Genomic DNA, 25992 nt, shown 5'->3' with positions numbered 1-25992 from the left:
TATACCACCTAACTGTGGTATTTTTTTTTCTTTCTTTATACCGTCGTCATAGTGTCATACTAGTTGTTACGAGTATACTACTATCTCTTTATCAACCAGTGTACAGTGCGGTAGTTCACGGCTGTGGCTACCTCTGTGTCGGCAGTCGGCAGGCAGTCCGTCCATCCATAATTGTATTATTATTATAATATATACCACCTAACCGTGGTTTTTTTTTCATTCTTTATACCGTCGTCATAGTGTCATACTAGTTGTTACGAGTATACTACTATCTCTTTATCAACCAGTGTACAGTGCGGTAGTTCACGGCTGTGGCTACCTCTGTGTCGGCACTCGGCAGGCAGTCCGTCCATCCATAATTGTATTATTATTATAATATATACCACCTAACCGTGGTTTTTTTTTCATTCTTTATACCGTCGTCATAGTGTCATACTAGTTGTTACGAGTATACTACTATCTCTTTATCAACCAGTGTACAGTGCGGTAGTTCACGGCTGTGGCTACCTCTGTGTCGGCAGTCGGCAGGCAGTCCGTCCATCCATAATTGTATTATTATTATAATATATACCACCTAACTGTGGTATTTTTTTTTCTTTCTTTATACCGTCGTCATAGTGTCATACTAGTTGTTACGAGTATACTACTATCTCTTTATCAACCAGTGTACAGTGCGGTAGTTCACGGCTGTGGCTACCTCTGTGTCGGCAGTCGGCAGGCAGTCCGTCCATCCATAATTGTATTATTATTATAATATATACCACCTAACCGTGGTTTTTTTTTCATTCTTTATACCGTCGTCATAGTGTCATACTAGTTGTTACGAGTATACTACTATCTCTTTATCAACCAGTGTACAGTGCGGTAGTTCACGGCTGTGGCTACCTCTGTGTCGGCACTCGGCAGGCAGTCCGTCCATCCATAATTGTATTATTATTATAATATATACCACCTAACCGTGGTTTTTTTTTCATTCTTTATACCGTCGTCATAGTGTCATACTAGTTGTTACGAGTATACTACTATCTCTTTATCAACCAGTGTACAGTGCGGTAGTTCACGGCTGTGGCTACCTCTGTGTCGGCAGTCGGCAGGCAGTCCGTCCATCCATAATTGTATTATTATTATAATATATACCACCTAACTGTGGTATTTTTTTTTCTTTCTTTATACCGTCGTCATAGTGTCATACTAGTTGTTACGAGTATACTACTATCTCTTTATCAACCAGTGTACAGTGCGGTAGTTCACGGCTGTGGCTACCTCTGTGTCGGCAGTCGGCAGGCAGTCCGTCCATCCATAATTGTATTATTATTATAATATATACCACCTAACCGTGGTTTTTTTATACCACCTAACCGTGGCAGTCCGTCCATAATTGTATACTAGTATCCAATCCATCCATCTCCATTGTTTACCTGAGGTGCCTTTTAGTTCTGCCTATAAAATATGGAGAACAAAAAAGTTGAGGTTCCAAAATTAGGGAAAGATCAAGATCCACTTCCACCTCGTGCTGAAGCTGCTGCCACTAGTCATGGCCGAGACGATGAAATGCCAGCAACGTCGTCTGCCAAGGCCGATGCCCAATGTCATAGTACAGAGCATGTCAAATCCAAAACACCAAATATCAGAAAAAAAAGGACTCCAAAACCTAAAATAAAATTGTCGGAGGAGAAGCGTAAACTTGCCAATATGCCATTTACCACACGGAGTGGCAAGGAACGGCTGAGGCCCTGGCCTATGTTCATGGCTAGTGGTTCAGCTTCACATGAGGATGGAAGCACTCAGCCTCTCGCTAGAAAACTGAAAAGACTCAAGCTGGCAAAAGCACCGCAAAGAACTGTGCGTTCTTTGAAATCCCAAATCCACAAGGAGAGTCCAATTGTGTCGTTTGCGATGCCTGACCTTCCCAACACTGGACGTGAAGAGCATGCGCCTTCCACTATTTGCATGCCCCCTGCAAGTGCTGGAAGGAGCACCCGCAGTCCAGTTCCTGATAGTCAGATTGAAGATGTCAGTGTTGAAGTACACCAGGATGAGGAGGATATGGGTGTTGCTGGCGCTGGGGAGGAAATTGACCAGGAGGATTCTGATGGTGAGGTGGTTTGTTTAAGTCAGGCACCCGGGGAGACACCTGTTGTCCGTGGGAGGAATATGGCCGTTGACATGCCAGGTGAAAATACCAAAAAAATCAGCTCTTCGGTGTGGAGGTATTTCACCAGAAATGCGGACAACAGGTGTCAAGCCGTGTGTTCCCTTTGTCAAGCTGTAATAAGTAGGGGTAAGGACGTTAACCACCTCGGAACATCCTCCCTTATACGTCACCTGCAGCGCATTCATAATAAGTCAGTGACAAGTTCAAAAACTTTGGGTGACAGCGGAAGCAGTCCACTGACCAGTAAATCCCTTCCTCTTGTAACCAAGCTCACGCAAACCACCCCACCAACTCCCTCAGTGTCAATTTCCTCCTTCCCCAGGAATGCCAATAGTCCTGCAGGCCATGTCACTGGCAAGTCTGACGAGTCCTCTCCTGCCTGTGATTCCTCCGATGCATCCTTGCGTGTAACGCCTACTGCTGCTGGCGCTGCTGTTGTTGCCGCTGGGAGTCGATGGTCATCCCAGAGGGGAAGTCGTAAGCCCACTTGTACTACTTCCAGTAAGCAATTGACTGTTCAACAGTCCTTTGCGAGGAAGATGAAATATCACAGCAGTCATCCTACTGCAAAGCGGATAACTGAGTCCTTGACAACTATGTTGGTGTTAGACGTGCGTCCGGTATCCGCCGTTAGTTCACAGGGAACTAGACAATTTATTGAGGCAGTGTGCCCCCGTTACCAAATACCATCTAGGTTCCACTTCTCTAGGCAGGCGATACCGAGAATGTACACGGACGTCAGAAAAAGACTCACCAGTGTCCTAAAAAATGCAGTTGTACCCAATGTCCACTTAACCACGGACATGTGGACAAGTGGAGCAGGGCAGGGTCAGGACTATATGACTGTGACAGCCCACTGGGTAGATGTATGGACTCCCGCCGCAAGAACAGCAGCGGCGGCACCAGTAGCAGCATCTCGCAAACGCCAACTCTTTCCTAGGCAGGCTACGCTTTGTATCACCGCTTTCCAGAATACGCACACAGCTGAAAACCTCTTACGGCAACTGAGGAAGATCATCGCGGAATGGCTTACCCCAATTGGACTCTCCTGTGGATTTGTGGCATCGGACAACGCCAGCAATATTGTGTGTGCATTAAATATGGGCAAATTCCAGCACGTCCCATGTTTTGCACATACCTTGAATTTGGTGGTGCAGAATTTTTTAAAAAACGACAGGGGCGTGCAAGAGATGCTGTCGGTGGCCAGAAAAATTGCGGGACACTTTCGGCGTACAGGCACCACGTACAGAAGACTGGAGCACCACCAAAAACTACTGAACCTGCCCTGCCATCATCTGAAGCAAGAAGTGGTAACGAGGTGGAATTCAACCCTCTATATGCTTCAGAGGTTGGAGGAGCAGCAAAAGGCCATTCAAGCCTATACAATTGAGCACGATATAGTAGGTGGAATGCACCTGTCTCAAGTGCAGTGGAGAATGATTTCAACGTTGTGCAAGGTTCTGATGCCCTTTGAACTTGCCACACGTGAAGTCAGTTCAGACACTGCCAGCCTGAGTCAGGTCATTCCCCTCATCAGGCTTTTGCAGAAGAAGCTGGAGGCATTGAAGAAGGAGCTAAAAGGGAGCGATTCCGCTAGGCATGTGGGACTTGTGGATGCAGCCCTTAATTCGCTTAACAAGGATTCACGGGTGGTCAATCTGTTGAAATCAGAGCACTACATTTTGGCCACCGTGCTCGATCCTAGATTTAAAGCCTACCTTGGATCTCTCTTTCCGGCAGACACAGGTCTGCTGGGGTTGAAAGACCTGCTGGTGACAAAATTGTCAAGTCAAGCGGAACGCGACCTGTCAACATCTCCTCCTTCACATTCTCCCGCAACTGGGGGTGCGAGGAAAAGGCTCAGAATTCCGAGCCCACCCGCTGGCGGTGATGCAGGGCAGTCTGGAGCGACTGCTGATGCTGACATCTGGTCCAGACTGAAGGACCTGACAACGATTACGGACATGTCGTCTACTGTCACTGCATATGATTCTCTCAACATTGATAGAATGGTGGAGGATTATATGAGTGACCGCATCCAAGTAGGCACGTCACACAGTCCGTACTTATACTGGCAGGAAAAAGAGGCAATTTGGAGGCCCTTGCACAAACTGGCTTTATTCTACCTAAGTTGCCCTCCCACAAGTGTGTACTCCGAAAGAGTGTTTAGTGCCGCCGCTCACCTTGTCAGCAATCGGCGTACGAGGTTACATCCAGAAAATGTGGAGAAGATGATGTTCATTAAAATGAATTATAATCAATTCCTCCGCGGAGACATTGACCAGCAGCAATTGCCTCCACAAAGTACACAGGGAGCTGAGATGGTGGATTCCAGTGGGGACGAATTGATAATCTGTGAGGAGGGGGATGTACACGGTGATATATCGGAGGGTGAAGATGAGGTGGACATCTTGCCTCTGTAGAGCCAGTTTGTGCAAGGAGAGATTAATTGCTTCTTTTTTGGGGGGGGTCCAAACCAACCCGTCATATCAGTCACAGTCGTGTGGCAGACCCTGTCACTGAAATGATGGGTTGGTTAAAGTGTGCATGTCCTGTTTTGTTTATACAACATAAGGGTGGGTGGGAGGGCCCAAGGATAATTCCATCTTGCACCTCTTTTTTCTTTTCTTTTTCTTTGCATCATGTGCTGATTGGGGAGGGTTTTTTGGAAGGGACATCCTGCGTGACACTGCAGTGCCACTCCTAGATGGGCCCGGTGTTTGTGTCGGCCACTAGGGTCGCTTATCTTTCTCACACAGTCAGCTACCTCATTGCGCCTCTTTTTTTCTTTGCGTCATGTGCTGTTTGGGGAGGGTTTTTTGGAAGGGACATCCTGCGTGACACTGCAGTGCCACTCCTAGATGGGCCCGGTGTTTGTGTCGGCCACTAGGGTCGCTTATCTTACTCACACAGCGACCTCGGTGCAAATTTTAGGACTAAAAATAATATTGTGAGGTGTGATGTGTTCAGAATAGGCTGAAAATGAGTGTAAATTATGTTTTTTGAGGTTAATAATACTTTGGGATCAAAATTACCCCCAAATTCTATGATTTAAGCTGTTTTTGAGGGTTTTTTGAATATATGCCCAGACCTGTGGGTCTCCTTGTAGCAAGGAAATCACCATGCCCACCCGCTGAATCTCCGACCCAGAAGACTGGGGCCTAAGCCTGAAATATAGCTTACAGCTCTCCTTGAAACAAAAGAACTGCGAGCGATCTCCAGAAGAATGATCCGGGAGATTTACTTTCGGCTCCTTAACCCCTGAACTCGCCGCTGCTGCTGCGGGAGCTCCGCTAGCGGCCTGCGGGGTGTTCATTTTAATGGACATCTCATTAAATTGTCGAGTCAGGACCTGCACCTAATCGACCACCTGTTGCAAAGTATTTTGAGGGGTATGCTCCATATTCCCACAAAATTTCAACAGGAGTAGGGCTGCTGAATATGTTACGCACACCAGTGCTAACACGAGTATACCGGTGTATGAACAGAGAGGGAAGCGAAGCAAACGAACTCACAGACAGTATAACATAACATACACAGGAGGTGATGGAATAACTAATAAACACAAAGTGAACGGAGAAGCCCAAAGGCTCAGGAATTGGGTGTCTCCCTAGTGTCAGGAATGCTCAGATGGAATAGAGCGGACAATGAAGCGAGGTGTAGTGATTTAACATGTGGAGCACCTGAAATGATGTTGCTAAGAGCAACAGAAAAAAACCCAAAGGGTTACCAACGGGTGTGGGAATAAACTCCTTGGTCAGAGATAGAAATATAGACACAAGGAGAGTATCCACAATCCTAACCCCCACTTGCAGGGCACAGGTTTAGCTTACTGCCACTAAACTGACACCTGGACGCCCTGCACAGTGAGGGAGGATTAAGCAAGCAGGTCTGAGAGTACAGCCGCAAACCTGCTGGGTTCACAGAATAGCAAAAGAACCCCAGCAGGTCAAACAACTGACTCCAGTCTTACTGCTAGGTCCGGATTGGCAGAATGAAGTACCGAATCCCAAGGCCTATTCGCAGTAAGCAACAAGTAAATACAAAGTCACACAGTACTAGCTAACTCTCTGGAACTGACTAACAAACAAAGATTCAGCAGCATTTGCCTAGCCTGAGAGGATGGTTTATATAGCAGGTGCTGTCCACGCCCCACTCAGACCTCACAGACTGTGAGCACAAAACCAGCGCCGGATTCCCTGCCGTGCACAGAGCCTGTAACCACTACACAGTAAAAACCCGGACCGGAGTATCAGCTGCGCTCAGGTTACTTCGCTAACACTTGCCTCCCGGTTGCCATGGCAGCACAGAGCAGGAGATCCTAACACATTGTCATTACAGAGACACCCTCTGGCATGTTTACTGCATGATTTTACCCCGTGGTGCTTGGGCCCAACTGCAAAGAATTTGGCTCCAGCTCTGCATGTGATATTGGCGGTGGCAAAAAAGCTGATTTTGAAATACTGGATAAAACGTATCTCGCCTTCATTAACAGAGGCTAAAATATGTTCGTATTATATACTTGGAGAGGAGAGCCACCCTCCCCGATATTGAAAAGGGAGTAATTTTCTTTAATAAAAAGTGGGGATGCCACATATCCGCTTTGGATGATGATACACAGACGCATATATATATATATATATATATAAAAGCTATTTGAAAATACTACTTGGTATTTACTAGTGAAGAGCGGGTTCGGTTTCTCGGAAACCGACCCACCCGAACTTCAGCCTTTTTACACGGGTCCGAGCCGTGCTCGGATTCTCCCGTGTGGCTCGGGTAAACCGAGCGCGCCCGAACGTCATCATCCCGCTGTCGGATTCTCGCGAGATTCGGATTCTATATAAGCAGCCGCGCGTCGCCGCCATTTTCACACATGCATTGAGATTGATAGGGAGAGGACGTGGCTGGCGTCCTCTCCGTTATAGTAGAAAAGACTGAGTGACTTAGTTATAATTGTGGGGAGGATTGGGGAGGGACGGGGAGCAGCTGTTAGGAAGTACAGTGCAGGGTTTTGATTATAATACAGGTTGAGTATCCCATATCCAAATATTCCGAAATACGGAATATTCTGAAATACGGACTTTTTTGAGTGAGAGTGAGATAGTGAAACCTCTGTTTTTTGATAGCTCAATGTACACAAACTTTGTTTAATACACAAAGTTATTAAAAATATTGTATTAAATGACCTTCAGGCTGTGTGTATAAGGTGTATATGACACATAAATGAATTGTGTGAATGTAGACACACTTTGTTTAATGCACAAAGTTATAAAAAATATTGGCTAAAATGACCTTCAGGCTGTGTGTATAAGGTGTATATGAGACATAAATGCATTCTGTGCTTAGATTTATGTCCCATCACCATGGTATCTCATTATAGTATGCAATTATTCCAAAATACGGAAAAATCCGATATCCAAAATACCTCTGGTCCCAAGCATTTTGGATAAGGGATACTCAACCTGTACCACCAGTGAGTTTAATCCGTTGTTTCTCTGCCTTAAAAAAACGCTCCGCCATATCTGTGCTCACTCAGTGTGCTGCACTGCTGCATGATATATCTGTGCTGAGTGCACTGCTCACACTGCCTAATTGTGGGGACTGGGGAGCAGTTATAGCAGGAGTACAGTGCACAGTTTTGCTGACAGTGACCACCAGTCCAGTATACGTTTGTCTGCCTGAAAAACACTCCTGTGGTGGCTTTTTTTTTTCTTCATACTACTAGTTTAGCAGTCTGCTGACAGTGTCCACCAGGTCCGTTATTATTATACAGTATATTTTATATATATATATATATATATATATAGCAGTACGGTAGGCCACGGCTGTACCTACCTCTGTGTCGTCAGTGCACTCGTCGTCCATAAGTAATATAATACTATACTATCCATCCATCTACATTGTATACCTGTGGTGGCTTTTTTTTTCTTCATACTAGTTTAGCAGTCTGCTGACAGTGTCCACCAGGTCCGTTATTATTATTATACAGTATATTATATATATATATATATAAATATATATATATAGCAGTATGGTAGGCCACGGCTGTACCTACCTCTGTGTCGTCAGTGCACTCGTCGTCCATAAGTAATATAATACTATACTATCCATCCATCTACATTGTATACCTGTGGTGTTTTTTTTTTCTTCATACTAGTTTAGCAGTCTGCTGACAGTGTCCACCAGGTCCGTTATTATTATACAGTATATTATATATATATATAGCAGTACGGTAGGCCACGGCTGTACCTACCTCTGTGTCGTCAGTGCACTCGTCCTCCATAAGTAATATAATACTATACTATCCATCCATCTACATTGTATACCTGTGGTGTTTTTTTTTCCCTTCATACTAGTTTAGCAGTCTGCTGACAGTGTCCACCAGGTCCGTTATTATTATACAGTATATTATATATATATATATATATATATATATATATATATAGCAGTACGGTAGGCCACGGCTGTACCTACCTCTGTGTCGTCAGTGCACTCGTCCTCCATAAGTAATATAGGGGCAGATGTATTAACCTGGAGAAGGCATAAGGAAGTGATAAACCAGTGATATGTGCAAGGTGATAAAGGCAGCAGCCAATAAGCTCCTAACTGTTAATTTACATATTGGATCTGATTGGCTGGTTCCTTTATCACCTTGCACATATCACTGGTTTATCACTTCCTTATGCCTTCTCCAGGTTAATATATCTGCCTCAGTATACTATACTATCCATCCATCTACATTGTATACCTGTGGTGGCTTTTTTTTCCTTCATACTAGTTTAGCAGTCTGCTGACAGTGTCCACCAGGTCCGTTATTATTATTATACAGTATATTATATATATATATATATATATATATAGCAGTACGGTAGGCCACGGCTGTACCTACCTCTGTGTCGTCAGTGCACTCGTCGTCCATAAGTAATATAATACTATACTATCCATCCATCTACATTGTATACCTGTGGTGGGTTTTTTTTTCTTCATACTAGTTTAGCAGTCTGCTGACAGTGTCCACCAGGTCCGTTATTATTATACAGTATATTATATATATATATATATAGCAGTACGGTAGGCCACGGCTGTACCTACCTCTGTGTCGTCAGTGCACTCGTCCTCCATAAGTAATATAATACTATACTATCCATCCATCTACATTGTATACCCGTGGTGGCTTTTTTTTTCTTCATACTAGTTTAGCAGTCTGCTGACAGTGTACACCAGGTCCGTTATTTGTATACAGTATATTATATATATATATATATATATATAGCAGTACGGTAGGCCACGGCTGTACCTACCTCTGTGTCGTCAGTGCACTCGTCGTCCATAAGTAATATAATACTATACTATCCATCCATCTACATTGTATACCTGTGGTGGTTTTTTTTTCCGTCATACTAGTTTAGCAGTCTGCTGAGTGACAGTGTCCACCAGGTCCGTTATTATTATACAGTATATTATATATATATATAGCAGTACGGTAGGCCACGGCTGTACCTACCTCTGTGTCGTCAGTGCACTCGTCCTCCATAAGTAATATAATACTATACTATCCATCCATCTACATTGTATACCTGTGGTGGCTTTTAGTTGTGCGCATTAAAATATGGAGAACAAAAATGTGGAGGTTAAAAAAATAGGGAAAGATCAAGATCCACTTCCACCTCGTGCTGAAGCTGCTGCCACTAGTCATGGCCGAGACGATGAAATGCCATCAACGTCGTCTGCCAAGGCCGATGCCCAATGTCATAGTACAGAGCATGTAAAATCCAAAACACAAAAGATCAGTAAAATGACCCAAAAATCTAAATTAAAAGCGTCTGAGGAGAAGCGTAAACTTGCCAATATGCCATTTACGACACGGAGTGGCAAGGAACGGCTGAGGCCCTGGCCTATGTTCATGGCTAGTGGTTCAGCTTCACATGAGGATGGAAGCACTCATCCTCTCGCTAGAAAAAAGAAAAGACTTAAGCTGGCAAAAGCACAGCAAATAACTGTGCGTTCTTCTAAATCACAAATCCCCAAGGAGAGTCCAATTGTGTCGGTTGCGATGCCTGACCTTCCCAACACTGGACGGGAAGAGCTTGCGCCTTCCACCATTTGCACGCCCCCTGCAGTCCAGGGGGCGTGCAAATGGTGGAAGGCGCCTTCCACCATTTGCACGCCCCCCGCAGTCCAGTTCCTGATAGTCAAATTGAAGATGTCAGTGTTGAAGTACACCAGGATGAGGATATGGGTGTTGCTGGCGCTGGGGAGGAAATTAACAAGGAGGATTCTGATGGTGAGGTGGTTTGTTTAAGTCAGGCACCCGGGGAGACACCTGTTGTCCGTGGGAGGAATATGGCCATTGACATGCCTGGTCAAAATACAAAAAAAATCAGCTCTTCAGTGTGGAATTATTTCAACAGAAATGCGGACAACTGGTGTCAAGCCGTGTGTTGCCTTTGTCAAGCTGTAATAAGAAGGGGTAAGGACGTTAACCACCTCGGAACATCCTCCCTTATACGTCACCTGCAGCGCATTCATAATAAGTCAGTGACAAGTTCAAAAACTTTGGGCGACAGCGGAAGCAGTCCACTGACCAGTAAATCCCTTCCTCTTGTAACCAAGCTCCCGCAAACCACACCACCAACTCCCTCAGTGTCAATTTCCTCCTTACCCAGGAAAGCCAATAGTCCTGCAGGCCATGTCACTGGCAAGTCTGACGAGTCCTCTCCTGCCTGGGATTCCTCCGATGCATCCTTGAGTGTAACGCCTACTGCTGCTGGCGCTGCTGTTGTTGCTGCTGGGAGTCGATCGTCATCCCAGAGGGGAAGTCGGAAGACCACTTGTACTACTTCCAGTAAGCAATTGACTGTCCAACAGTCCTTTGCGAGGAAGATGAAATATCACAGCAGTCATCCTGTTGCAAAGCGGATAACTCAGGCCTTGACAACTATGTTGGTGTTAGATGTGCGTCCAGTATCCGCCGTTAGTTCACGGGGAACTAGAGAATTGCTTGAGGTAGTATGCCCCAGTTACCAAATACCATCTAGGTTCCACTTCTCTAGGCAGGCGATACCGAGAATGTACACGGACGTCAGAAAAAGAGTCACCACTGTCCTAAAAAATGCAGTTGTACCCAATGTCCACTTAACCACGGACATGTGGACAAGTGGAGCAGGGCAGACTCAGGACTATATGACTGTGACAGCCCACTGGGTAGATGTATTGCCTCCCGCTGCAAGAACAGCAGCGGCGGCACCAGTAGCAGCATCTCGCAAACGCCAACTCGTTCCTAGGCAGGCTACGCTTTGTATCACTGCTTTCCAGAATACGCACACAGCTGAAAACCTCTTACGGCAACTGAGGAAGATCATCCTAGTCATACTAGTTTAGCAGTCTGCTGACAGTGTCCTCCAGGTCCGTTATTATTATTATACAGTATATTATATATATATATATATATATATATATATATAGCAGTACGGTAGGCCACGGCTGTACCTACCTCTGTGTCGTCAGTGCACTCGTCGTCCATAAGTAATATAATACTATACTATACTATACTATAATTGGCTTACCCCAATTGGACTCTCCTGGGGATTTGTGGCATCGGACAACGCCAGCAATATTGTGTGTGCATTACATCTGGGCAAATTCCAGCACGTCCCATGTTTTGCACATACCTTGAATTTGGTGGTGCAGAATTATTTAAAAAACGACAGGGGCGTGCAAGAGATGCTGTCGGTGGCCAGAAGAATTGCGGGCCACTTTCGGCGTACAGGCACCGCGTACAGAAGACTGGAGCACCACCAAAAACACCTGAACCTGCCCTGCCATCATCTGAAGCAAGAGGTGGTAACGAGGTGGAATTCAACCCTCTATATGCTTCAGAGGATGGAGGAGCAGCAAAAGGCCATTCAAGCCTATACATCTGGCCACGATATAGGCAAAGGAGGTGGAATGCACCTGTCTCAAGCGCAGTGGAGAATGATTTCAACGTTGTGCAAGGTTCTGCAACCTTTTGAACTTGCCACACGTGAAGTCAGTTCAGACACTGCCAGCCTGAGTCAGGTCATTCCCCTCATCAGGCTTTTGCAGAAGAAGCTGGAGGCATTGAAGGAGGAGCTAAAACAGAGCGATTCCGCTAGGCATGTGGGACTTGTGGATGGAGCCCTTCATTCGCTTAACCAGGATTCACGGGTGGTCAATCTGTTGAAATCAGAGCACTACATTTTGGCCACCGTGCTCGATCCTAGATTTAAAACCTACGTTGTATCTCTCTTTCCGGCAGACACAAGTCTGCAGAGGTTCAAAGACCTGCTGGTGAGAAAATTGTCAAGTCAAGCGGAACGTGACCCGTCAACATCTCCTCCTTCACATTCTCCCGCAACTGGGGGTGCGAGGAAAAGGCTACGAATTCCGGGCCCACCCGCTGGCGGTGATGCAGGGCAGTCTGGAGCGAGTGCTGACATCTGGTCCGGACTGAAGGACCTGCCAACGATTACTGACATGTCGTCTACTGTCACTGCATATGATTCTGTCACCATTGAAAGAATGGTGGAGGTTTATAAGAGTGACCGCATCCAAGTAGGCACCTCAGACAGTCCGTACGTATACTGACAGGAAAAAGAGGCAATTTGGAGGCCCTTGCAGAAACTGGCTTTATTCTACCTAAGTTGCCCTCCCTCCAGTGTGTACTCCGAAAGAGTGTTTAGTGCCGCCACTCACCTTGTCAGCAATCGGCGTACGAGGTTACTTCCAGAAAATGTGGAGAAGATGATGTTCATTAAAATGAATTATAATCAATTCCTCCGTGGAGACATTCACCAGCAGCAATTGCCTCCAGAAAGTACACGGGGACCTGAGATGGTGGATTCCAGTGGGGACGAATTAATAATCTGTGAGGAGGGGGATGTACACAGTGAAAGGGGTGATGAATCGGACGATGATGATGAGGTGGACATCTTGCCTCTGTAGAGCCAGTTTGTGCAAGGAGAGATTGATTGCTTCTTTTTTGGTGGGGGCCCAAACCAACCAGTCATTTCAGTCACAGTCGTGTGGCAGACCCTGTCGCTGAAATGATGGGTTGGTTAAAGTGTGCATGTCATGTTTATACAACATAAGGGTGGGTGGGAGGGCCCAAGGACAATTCCATCTTGCACCTCTTTTTTCTTTCATTTTTCTTTGCGTCACGTGCTGTTTGGGGAGTATTTTTTTGAAGGGCCATCCTGCGTGACACTGCAGTGCCACTCCTAGATGGGCCAGGTGTTTGTGTCGGCCACTTGGGTCGCTTATCTTAGTCACACAGCTACCTCATTGCGCCTCTTTTTTTCTTTGCGTCATGTGCTGTTTGGGGAGTATTTTTTTGAAGGGCCATCCTGGTGACACTGCAGTGCCACTCCTAGATGGGCCAGGTGTTTGTGTCGGCCACTTGGGTCGCTGAGCTTAGTCACACAGCTACCTCATTGCACCTCTTTTTTTCTTTGCGTCATGTGCTGTTTGGGGAGTATTTTTTTGAAGGGCCATCCTGCGTGACACTGCAGTGCCACTCCTAGATGGGCCAGGTGTTTGTGTCGGCCACTTGTGTCGCTTAGCTTAGTCACACAGCGACCTTGGTGCGCCTCTTTTTTTCTTTGCGTCATGTGCTGTTTGGGGAGTATTTTTTTCAAGTGCCATCCTGTCTGACACTGCAGTGCCACTCCTAGATGGGCCAGGTGTTTGTGTCGGCCACTTGGGTCGCTTAGCTTAGTCACACAGCTACCTCGGTGCAAATTTTAGGAGTAAAAATAATATTTTGAGGTGTAAGGTGTTCAGAATAGACTGAAAATGAGTGTAAATTATGGTTATTGAGGATAATAATACTTTGGGATCAAAATGACCCCCAAATTCTATGATTTAAGCTGTTTTTGAGGGTTTTTTGAAAAAAACACCCGAATCCAAAACACACCCGAATCCGACTAAAAAATTTCGGTGAGGTTTTGCCAAAACGCGTCCGAATCCAAAACACGGCCGCGGAACCGAACCCAAAACCAAAACACAAAACCCGAAAAATTTCCGGTGCACATCACTAGTATTTACACAGACAACTAGAATCATCTTTCTACATTTTTGCTGCCCTTAAGGTTCCAGGTGGGTTTCACTACAGTTTATTGTATACTATGACTGCCATATCATAAGTCAGGCATATTCCTGTCTCTATATTTGTCCCTGCTATTCATGTCCGTGTGCACAGTATGTATCCCTTTGTGTTTCTGATTCTCCCCTTCTTTTCCTTCTTTCCTCTATCTTTCCTTTATTTGTCCGCTGTCCTCTTATTCTTTTTAGTTCTTTAGGTTATTTTTGATGTGATTGCCGTATTAATGTGCAGTAGTCATTTATCTGGACGTATGATGCAGAGTTTTAATGCTACACAATATCCATTGTTCTCCTACTAGCCGTATGTCTCTTGATATAAGATGTTTTTGCAGTTTCATATTGTTATCCGGCCATTTCGGCTTTACCTGCTTAACACTACCACGGCATTAATCAGATTTTCTATCTGCTTTCTGCTCATATGATCTACTCTCTCTTTGACTGTATTGGTCTTAATGCACCTATTGTTTATTGATACTAGTATTACGATTATGTCACATTGTACCTTACTTTTGTATGTTTTATATGTTTTGTCAATTCTTACTGAAAATAAAAATTGTCAATATAAAAAAAAATAAAAAAAAAAAATACCTGGACTGAGTGATGCAGAAGTCTGGGTATGAGACGGATATGGAGGAACGGCTTGACACGTGGTATAAATGTAATAAGTCTTGGTAGGTGTAGTGGCTTGACACATGGTCTATCTTCTGGACAATGGGGGTCATTCCGAGTTGTTCGCTCGTTGACGATTTTCGCAACGGAGCGATTAAGGCAAAAATGCGCATGCGCATGGTTCGCAGTGCGCATGCGGTTAGTATTTTAGCTCAAAACTTAGTAGATTTACTCACGTCCGAATGAAGATTTTTCATCGTTGAAGTGATCGGAGTGTGATTGACAGGAAGTGGGTGTTTCTGGGCGGAAACTGACCGTTTTCTGGGAGTGTGCGGAAAAACACAGGCGTGTCAGGGTAAAACGCGGGAGTGTCTGAAGAAACGGGGGAGTGGCTGGCCGAACGCAGGGCGTGTTTGTGACGTCAAACCAGGAACAAAACTGACTGAACAGATCGCTATTTGTGAGTAAGTCTCGAGCTACTCAGAAACTGCTAAGAAATTTCTATTCGCAATTCTGCTAATCTTTCGTTCGCTATTCTGCTAAGCTAAGATACACTCCCAGAGGGCGGCGGCTTAGCGTGTGCAATGCTGCTAAAAGCAGCTAGCGAGCGAACAACTCGGAATCACCCCCAATAACCCTACTAGTCACTCCGCAGTAAGACCCATAGAGTACACCAGCAGGTCTTCATGCCTAGAAGAGCCACGTTTCCCTTAAGACTTGATGCGCCCACCGGTACTGGGGTGCCCACCAGGACTTATGCCACTGGCGACAGTATGGGCTTACTATCAAGATGACCAGAGTTATCTGTCGGTGGAAGGACAGAAGTTGAAAGAAGGGTTGGGAATGGGACAAGGTACTGGGTGATGTACTGCGGCTGTGTATGTAGGTAAACGGAGCAGAGTAAGACAAGCAATGAGGAATAGAATGTAGACTGGAGTCAGGTGCAATGAATGAATAATAAACAATGGTTGTATGGTTTGTAATTGTGATGGCAAACAATAGAATGAATAAGAGCAACAGATAAGAATCTGTGTGGAAAGTCCACACTAAACCTGAATTCAGGAAGAGCAGGATCTGATCAGGAGACTGATCAAGACTGGGTAACCGAACTCAGGAAACCACAGAGCTGACATGTAGCAGGAACTATTACCAGCAGATTGGGAGTGACCAGGAAGGGAATATATACGTATATGTGGCTGCTCCAATCAGCCCCATGAATCCAGAGAGGGGATGATTAAACAAAAGGAGGTGCAGCTGCGCTGTTGCACGTTCACAGGATGGCTGAACAGACTAGTTGTCCAGCAACCGGGAACGCTGCCTACATCTAGTGTCCTGGTTGCTAGGTGCTCGGTGTCTCCCAGTCCCCCTGCGGTAGCGTTGCTAGGTGCAAGGCGGGACCCGGGTGACAGAGGAGGTGCAGTGTCCCGGTCGCCTGGCAATGGCCGGGACCTGCATCCTCCATGAGCTGCACCGCGGCTGTTAACATTTCCTCCTAACCCTCTTGTCTATGCTGTCTACCCCTTCTGTGTCACCCCGGTCTGTCAGCCCTTCACCTTTTAGACTGTAAGTTTGCAAGAGCAAGGACTTCTCCCCTCATGTGCCTTTCCTTTTCTTACTTACACTATCTTTTACTCCATACTCCCTTTGATGGCATCTGACCCCTGGTTTTCCATCTTGTCCTATATTGTCTTGAACTGTAAGTGCTGTTTTTTTGTTTGCTCATTTGACTATGTACTCTGTAATGGGTGCTGCGGATCCCTCGTGGCGCCATATAATAAAGTATAATAATAATAATAATAACAATAAATATAAGGGTATAATGCGTGACCGTGCCCCAATGTGATGCGCACCCCTCTCTGTGGGATCTATTCACGTAGAAAATGGAAAGTTAATTGTTACTTATTAGTTTACATCACATCACTTTGATGTGATATATAGCTTTAACAAGTAGCAATTCATGTATACTTACCCTTCCGGCGATGCGATCTGGTATCCAGGGCTCCAGCGGTGCGATCTTCTCCTGCGTTCCCCTTGTGAAGCTGGTGGGTCTCTATACTGCACGCACCAGCAGCTGATGTCAGGGAGGCTGCTTGGCAGCATCCACAGAAAAAGGGTCTGTCTCATTTATTGTTTATATGATTTCCATGTGAAAGGACACTGTTATTTGCATATCTGACTGCTGTGCCACCGAATCTTATTCCTCCTTGTTTTCAGTGAGAGAAGGAAGGTCACTCTCTCTCATTGGCTGCACTGGTTATTACGGCCATTGGCCAAAAGCAGAAAGGAAAGGTTCCCATCTCTCTCACGCTTATCTTTTCCCAAGGACTTGGCACCAGTAGGAGTCTCTCACCCCTCATCCAATGCCGAGGCAAAGGAGGAGCAGCAGAACTCTGAACGTACCCCGATAGTCCAACCTATGCTATCTCTATAACCTGCTTTGAGGAGCATTGAGTTTATGACATCCTTATCAAAAGGGACCTGTTTTTTTTTTTAACAATTACGTTTTTTACTGGTTTTGTATTGATGTATGTACAGGTATGTGTCCATATTTCGCCTTAACTGTGTGCATGTGAGCACAAACCTTACTTTAGGGATTTTTATGTGTATATAATTATACTTCTTACCACTTTTGAGTGCTTGACCACTTTAGAGTCTAACCTTTTGCCATTTTGGCTCTCTTTCCTTTATTAACCTTCCCCTCTTTGTCACACCCCCTCTGTGTCACATCTCCTACCATTTCTCTCACACCTGTGTCACCACTCTTCATGTCACTGCTCCTGCCCGGCTCTCACACCTGTGTCCATGCTCCTACTGCTCTCGTGCACCCACCCTCTGTGTCACGGCACCAAGCCCTCAATCCCTCCTCTTCACCTCTCTCACCCTTATTTGTGTCACTGCTCCTACCCCTTTCTCTTGTTGAAAGATGAGTGGGCTACTGAGCAACTCCGGTCATCCTGTGCTCCATGGAGGCTTCATGCCCTAATACAAGATCTCCACAGAGATCTCTACTGTGCATGTGCGGAAGCCATTTTGAGACTATGTAGTGATATTGTCATGGCTGTAGTTATTTGTGAATCCGGACTAGGACTAGATACTGGGTTTGGACTTGAGAGCTGAGGGCAGAATTGGGCAGGCTTGAGATATCTCCTACTCATGCAGCGAGTCTGGAGAAGAAAGTGATAGGTGATCAGCTATGTGGGTACTGGAACACTGGTGAATGGAATCACCATTGCAATGGATAGCTGGGATGTCACCAGTATCAAGATGACACTGAGATGAGGAGACCAGCGACTGGGTGGATGATGGATGCTCAGGAGCAGGTTAATCAGAATGCTTGGATTGACTTAACCAGCGAAGCAGGTTTTCTGGATGTCGGGATTGGCTTTCCGACTAGGCAGATTTTCCAGATGTCGGAATTGGCTTTCTGACTAGGCAGGTTTTCAGGATGTCAGGATTGGCTTTCCGACTAGGCAGGTTTTCATGATGTCGGGATTTGCTTTCTGACTAGGCAGGTTTTTGGGATGTTGGGATTGGCTTTCTAGGCAGGAGTTCAGAATCCTGGGTGGAATCAGCAAGGCATGTTTGTAGAATGCTGGGCGGAACCAACACAGCAGGAGTTCAGAATGCTGGACGGAACCAGCAAGGCAGGTTTGTAGAATGCTGGGCGGAACCAGCACAGCAGGGTTTCCAGATCCTGGACGGAACAAGCGGAGTAGATTTGCAGTAAGCTGGGCGGAACCAGCACAGCAGGTTTTCCAGATGGTGGACGGAACTAGCGGAGTAGGTTTGCAGAAGGCTGGGAGGAACCAGCACAGCAGGTTTTCCAGATGCTGGACGGAACCAGCAGAGTAGATTGCAGAAGGCTAGGCGGAACCAGCACAGCAGGATTTCCAGATGCTGGATGGAACCAGCGGGGTAGATAGCAGAAGGCTGGACGGAACCCGCACAGCAGGTTTTCCAGATGCTGGACGGAACCAGAGAAGTAGATTGCAGAAGGCTGGGTGGAACCAGCACAGCAGGTTTTCCAGATGCTGGACGGTGCTGTATCAGCACAGCAGGGTTTATGCTGTTCGTTGCTCTCAAAACCAAGGTATTAGCAAACCCTGTAAATACAGTGAATAAAAAGAACATAGAGAGTGCAAACAGACTGGAGTATTATTCATTTTTTAATTTTATACTAAAACCTGCACAAACAGGATAAACATTTAATAATTAAAATATTAGTGGCTAGTTGTAATGCACACATGAGAGTCAAATAAATAACAGATAAAAAACAAAAAACATTAGGTGTTGGATTATATGGGATCCTCCAAACTAAAGTCCAGAGTAAATTCCACGGAACTCGACACAATGATAAATACCGAATTGGATGGCATAGTGGGGGTCATTCCGAGTTGATTGCTAGCTGCCGTTGTCCGCTGCGCAGCGATCAGGCTGAAAATCGGCACTTCTGCGCATGCAGTGCAATGCGCACGCGCGACGTACTTTCACAAAAGCCGATGCAGTTTTACACAAGGTCTAGCGACGCTTTTCAGTTACACTGCTGGCCGCAGAGTGATTGACAGGAAGTGGGTGTTTCTGGGAGGTAACTGACCGCTTTCGGGGAGTGTGTATAAAAACGCAGGCGTGACAGATACAAACGCAGGCGTGCCTGGGAAAACGCGGGTGTGGCTGGCCGAACGCAGGGCGTGTTTGTGACGTCAAAACAGGAACTAAATAGTCTGAAGTGATTGCAAGGTAGGAGTAGGTCTGGAGCTACTCTGAAACTACACAATCTTTTTTTGTAGCCGCGCTGCGATCCTTTCGTTCGCACTTCTGCTAAGCTAAACTACACTCCCAGAGGGTGGCGGCTTAGCGTTTGCACGGCTGCTAAAAACTGCTAGCGAGCGAACAACTCGGAATGAGGGCTTGTATTCCTTAGGATAAAACAAATGAGTTCATCAAATGGTGTTTGAAAGGATTAACAGATGTTTAACTCTCTCCAAAGGGTATTTACTCCATGGCCTATATTTACTAATAATCCGAGTTTGACCGATTTGTGTTTTTTTTTCTAAGTCCCAACACGGGAATTCACTAAGCACAAATCTCTGCAGTGTTTGGGCTATTCGTAATGGTTTTAATGTCAAAGTTCAGAAATACAAATGAATAGACCATCGGTCAAACGCGGCTGCTATTTCATACAACACGGGTATTCACTATTCATTAGTATTTTGGTGTTAGTCTCTGAGTGCTCAATTGCGCTCGTTTTTTTTGCGATTCGTTAAAAAAAGCGGCAAAAAAATAGACCTGCTTTTTTTCAGGCGTGTTTACATGTGTTGCCACTTGCAAATCATTCACACCTGAATTAGGATGCCTATAAAAGGATCTTAGGCCCATTTCAATCAACCTACACTCAGAAATGGCAGCAGGACTGTGGGACAGTGATCTTTTGTGTGCGCTGTGGGATTCCTCAGACTCAGACATCAGCCTGTAAGTAACCAGGGCCAAGAAACTGAACATGGTCAGCAGGTTGTACAGGTTCCGCGGAGGCTGCGCAGGCCTCGTTTTTTTAGGGGGCGTTTAAACTTGAACGCATTGTCCGATGATAGGGTCATACAGATGTTCCGTCTAAATCAGACAAGATACAAGAGATCTTCCGACTCCACGGTCTTCCTGAAGAAATTATCTCAGATCGAGGAGTTCAATTCACAGCCAAATTCTGGCGAAGTTTATGTCAAGTCCTCCAAGTCAAGCTAAAGTTTTCCACGGCTTACCATCCTCAGACCAATGGTCAAACCGAGAGGGTGAATCAGGACTTGGAGGCCTTCCTCCGCATCTATGTGTCCTCCTCTCAAGATGACTGGGTTCAATTACTTCCCTGGGCCGAGTTCTGTCATAACAACCAGTATCATTCTTCATCTGCTTCAACACCATTCTTCACTAACTTTGGATTCCACCCTAAAGTCCCTGAGTTCCAACCGCTTCCAGCAACTTCTGTTCCCGCAGTGGATATCACCTTGCATCAGTTTGCCAATATCTGGAAGAGCGTACGATCAGCTCTGCTCAAGGCATCGTTCAGGTACAAGAAGTTTGCGGATAAGAAGCGTCGAGCAGTTCCTGCTCTCAAGGTGGGTGATCGGGTATGGTTATCCACGAAGAATTTGAGGTTAAGAGTTCCCAGTATGAAGTTTGCACCTCGCTATATCGGTCCTTTCAAGATTGAACAAGTCATCAATCCTGTTGCTTACAGACTCCAGTTGCCTCCCTTCTTAAAAATACCCAGGACATTCCATGTTTCCCTGTTGAAACCGCTGATCTTGAATCGGTTTCATTCCTCACTTCCTCCAACTCCGAAAGTCCAAACTCAACGAGGCGTTGAGTATGAAGTGGCCAAGATCCTGGACTCACGTCACCGTTACGGTCAACTACAATATCTTATTGACTGGAAGGGTTATGGTCCTGAGGAACGTTCGTGGACCAATGCTTCTGATGTCCATGCTCCTGCCTTGGTCCGGAGATTCCATTCCAAGTTTCCTCAAAAGCCAAAGAAGTGTCCTGGGGCCACTCCTAAAGGGGGGGGTGCTGTCACGATCCGGGTATCTGGACGCCATTTCTTACCCATCAGATGCCTCCTAAGGCTGGCTCAGCGCTCCAGGACCGGATCCCATCTGTTATCCTGATGTGTACATTCCTGTATCCTCTCCTGTCTCTCTGAGACGCTGTCACAGTAACGCCATATTACATCTGGCATGGCGTCTCCCGCGGCCTCCGCCGCCGTCCCTGAGCTTCTGCATGCAGAGTGTCAGAGTGGCGATTACGTCAGCCGCGGCCTCCGCTGTGTCCGCGTGGTTGGATGTGCACTTGTCAGCCTGGCGTCTCCTGTCTCCAGTGGCCGGCGCCGCCATTACTGTTTTCATTACCACATGGATTACAAACCAAACTTCCCTCCAAGTGTCTGCATGGGCGCAGCCATCTTGGATTCTGTCAGCTGATCATTTCCTCCAATCTGTTGTCAGTATTGTTAATCTGCATAATTGCCTAGCCAATCCCTTCCTTGCTGCAGGTATAAATACACTGTGCCTGAGCAAGGAAGGCGTCAGTGCTTTGGTTGTCAAACCTAGTTCCTGTTTGTCTCTCTCCTGTGATTGTCTTCCAGGTTCCAGCTCCTGTCTCAAGACTTCCACCATAGAGACCCGCACCAGCATTCCACCTGCGGTGTAGCCTGACTCTCCAATCCATTGTGGATTCATCTGTTTCCAGCTACAACATTACCTGCTTCCAGCTCAGCTTCCAGCAGAGTACAGCTTCCCTTAAAGGGCCGGTGTCCTTTCTACACTTTACCACTCTCCACCGGTATTATTATTTCTCCGCTCTCAAGTTCTACATTTCAGTTCATATTTCATCGCTCCCAAGTTCATTTATTATTTAACTGGTTCCAGCCAGTATCCACTCCGTGCTAACAACAGTCTGGTTCCAGCCAGTATCCACAGCAGCTGTTTTATCTTCAGCAACCCAGCTTTTCCTGGAACACCAGCTGGCACAATCCTGGGTTATCTCCATTGCTACAGTCGGGCCTGGTAAGGACTTTCCATCTAGAAGATCATAAGAACTATCTCACACTACCAGTGCCCTGTGGCTCCTGCCATCCTGTACTACCCAGGAACTGTATTTATTCTTTGCTGACTTTTACGTTTTCTTTTACTGCTGCTGTGTTGCGGAGTTGTCATAATAAACATCATTGACTTTTATCCAAGTTGTCGTGGTCACGCCTTCGGGCAGTTATTATTCATGTTACTTACATGTCCAGGGGTCTGATACAACCTCCCAGGTTCCGGTACATCTCAGCCCCTACAACTGAGGCTGCCTCCCGTCAGCTCAGGCCCTCAGTTGTGACAGTAAGCACTGACCTAATGAATCCAGCCGGAGACCAGGATCAAGCGGCCAGGCCGATGCAAGAACTGGCAGCCCGACTAGAACATCAGGAGGCTGCACAGGGCCACATCATCCGCTGTCTCCAGGATCTCTCTACTCGGCTGGATGGGATTCAGACAACTCTCCGTGGATCAGGCGCGTCTGGTGCGTCAACCACAGTGACTCCAGCTATAACCCCACCCACCTTACCCATTTCTGCTCCACGTCTTCATCTTCCAACGCCAGCAAAATTTGACGGATCTCCAAGATTCTGCAGGGGATTTCTCAACCAGTGTGAGATTCAGTTTGAGCTACAACCTGGCAATTTTCCCAGTGACCGTACAAAAATTGCCTACATTATTTCTCTTCTCAGTGGCTCAGCCCTTGATTGGGCATCACCGTTATGGGAGAGGTCCGACACCCTGCTATCTTCCTACACTGCCTTCGTGTCAACATTCAGGCGCATCTTCGACGAGCCAGGCCGGGTAACCTCAGCTTCATCCGAGATTCTCCGTTTACGCCAGGGGTCACGTACTGTAGGACAATATTTGATACAGTTCCAGATCCTGGCATCCGAACTGGCATGGAACGACGAGGCCCTGTATGCTGCATTCTGGCATGGCTTATCTGAGCGTATTAAAGATGAGTTAGCTACCAGAGACTTACCTTCTAAGTTAGATGAGCTAATCTCACTCTGCACGAAAGTTGATTTACGTTTCAGAGAGAGAGCAACTGAGCGTGGAAGATCATCTGCTCCAAAATCTTCTGCTCCTCCTCCTCGTCAACTGTCACCATCTAAAGATGAGCCCATGCAACTTGGCCGTTCCCGTTTAACTCCTGCTGAGCGCCGAAGACGTCTCTCCGAGTTTCTCTGTCTCTATTGTGCAGCTCCGTCTCACACCATTAATGCCTGTCCCAAACGTCCGGGAAACTCCAAATCCTAGCTCGCCAAGGAGAGGGCCGGCTAGGAGTAATGATCTCCTCTCCATCTCCTCAAGATTGTAATCTCCCAGTCTCGCTTCAAGTTGCTCAACGTTATCGGAACGTCATTGCCCTCCTTGATTCCGGAGCAGCTGGGAACTTTATTACCGAAGCCTATGTTAAACGGTGGTCCCTACCCACCGAGAGACTTCCTTCGTCCATTTCTTTAACTGCCGTGGATGGCAGCAAAATTTTTGATGCAGTTATTTCTTTAAGGACTCTACCAGTTCGTCTGAGAGTGGGAGTTCTTCATTCCGAACTTATTTCTTTTTTAGTGATTCCAAGAGCCACACATCCTGTGGTCCTGGGCCTTCCATGGCTCCGTCTTCACAATCCTACAATTGATTGGACGACTACGCAAATCCTGGCATGGGGTTCCTCCTGTGCTGAAACATGTTTGTTTAAAGTATTGCCTGTCTGTTCTTCCTCCCCCAGGTCGTCTGATGTTCCACCTCCTCCATATCAAGATTTCACGGATGTGTTCAGTAAAGCTTCTGCTGATATCCTTCCTCCTCATAGAGAATGGGACTGTCCGATTGATCTCGTTCCAGGGAAGGTTCCACCTCGAGGCCGAACTTATCCGTTGTCTCTGCCTGAGACGCATTCTATGGAGGAATATATTAAAGAGAACCTAGCAAAGGGGTTCATTCGACCTTCTTCTTCTCCAGCCGGCGCAGGCTTCTTTTTTGTAAAAAAGAAAGATGGTGGTCTGCGGCCGTGCATCGACTACAGAGGTTTGAACGACATTACCATCAAGAACCGTTATCCTTTACCCCTGATTACTGAGCTCTTTGACAGAGTTAGCGGAGCTACCATCTTTACAAAGCTGGACTTGCGAGGTGCATACAATCTCATCCGGATCCGTGAGGGTGACGAGTGGAAGACCGCCTTTAACACCCGTGACGGACATTATGAGTACCTCGTCATGCCCTTCGGATTGAGCAATGCTCCAGCTGTCTTCCAGCATTTTGTCAATGAGATCTTCAGAGACATTCTATACCGTCATGTCGTGGTCTATCTAGACGATATCCTCATTTTTGCCAACGATTTAGAGGAACATCGTTTTTGGGTTAAAGAGGTTCTGTCCCGTCTCCGTGTCAATCATCTCTATTGCAAATTAGAAAAATGCGTCTTTGAAGTCAAGTCCATTCCGTTTCTAGGGTACATTGTGTCCGGTTTCGGATTAGAGATGGATCCTGAGAAACTACAAGCAATCCAAAATTGGCCGGTACCCTTAACCCTCAAAGGGGTCCAGAGGTTCTTAGGGTTCGCCAACTATTACCGAAAGTTTATACGAGACTTTTCCACCATTGTGGCGCCTATTACTGCTTTCACTAAGAAGGGTGCTAACCCGTCCAAGTGGTCTGAAGAAGCCATGCAAGCATTTCATCTTTTAAAACAAAGGTTCATCTCTGCGCCTGTTCTGAAACAGCCTGACATCGACTCTCCTTTCATCTTAGAGGTAGATGCCTCCTCCGTTGGAGTAGGAGCGGTGTTATCTCAGAGGGCTAAAGATGGCCATTTACACCCTTGCAGTTTCTTCTCCCGGAAGTTCTCCCCAGCTGAGCGCAACTATGCCATTGGCGACCAGGAGTTGCTAGCCATCAAGCTCGCTCTAGAAGAGTGGAGGTATCTGTTGGAGGGAGCTTCTCATTCAATCACCATACTTACAGACCACAAGAACCTTTTATACCTGAAGGGCGCACAATGTCTCAACCCTCGTCAGGCCAGATGGGCACTTTTCTTTTCCAGGTTCGACTTTAAACTCCAGTTCTGTCCGGGCTCTCAGAATCGCAAGGCCGATGCCCTTTCCCGCTCATGGGAGCAAGAAAATGAGTCAGAGTCTTCAGACAAGCATCCTATTATAAATCCGTTGGCATTCTCCACTGTAGGGATGGACTCTACGCCCCCATCAGGGAAAAGTTTTGTGAAGCCGATGCTAAGGAAGAAGCTCATGCATTGGGCCCATGCTTCCCGTTTTGCCGGACATACAGGTATCCAAAAAACCCTGGAGTTTATCTCTAGGTCCTATTGGTGGCCAACTCTGAAAAAGGACGTCTTGGAGTTTATTGCATCTTGCCCAAAGTGTGCCCAACATAAAGTATCCCGCCAGTCGCCTGCGGGGCAACTGGTTCCACTATCCGTTCCCCGTCGACCATGGACCCACTTGTCGATGGATTTCCTTACAGACTTACCCATGTGCAACAAGTTCAATACCATCTGGGTGGTAG

This window comes from Pseudophryne corroboree, chromosome 5, assembly GCF_028390025.1.
Source record: "Pseudophryne corroboree isolate aPseCor3 chromosome 5, aPseCor3.hap2, whole genome shotgun sequence".
Taxonomy (NCBI): domain Eukaryota; kingdom Metazoa; phylum Chordata; class Amphibia; order Anura; family Myobatrachidae; genus Pseudophryne; species Pseudophryne corroboree.
This window is presented reverse-complemented; position numbering follows the sequence as displayed.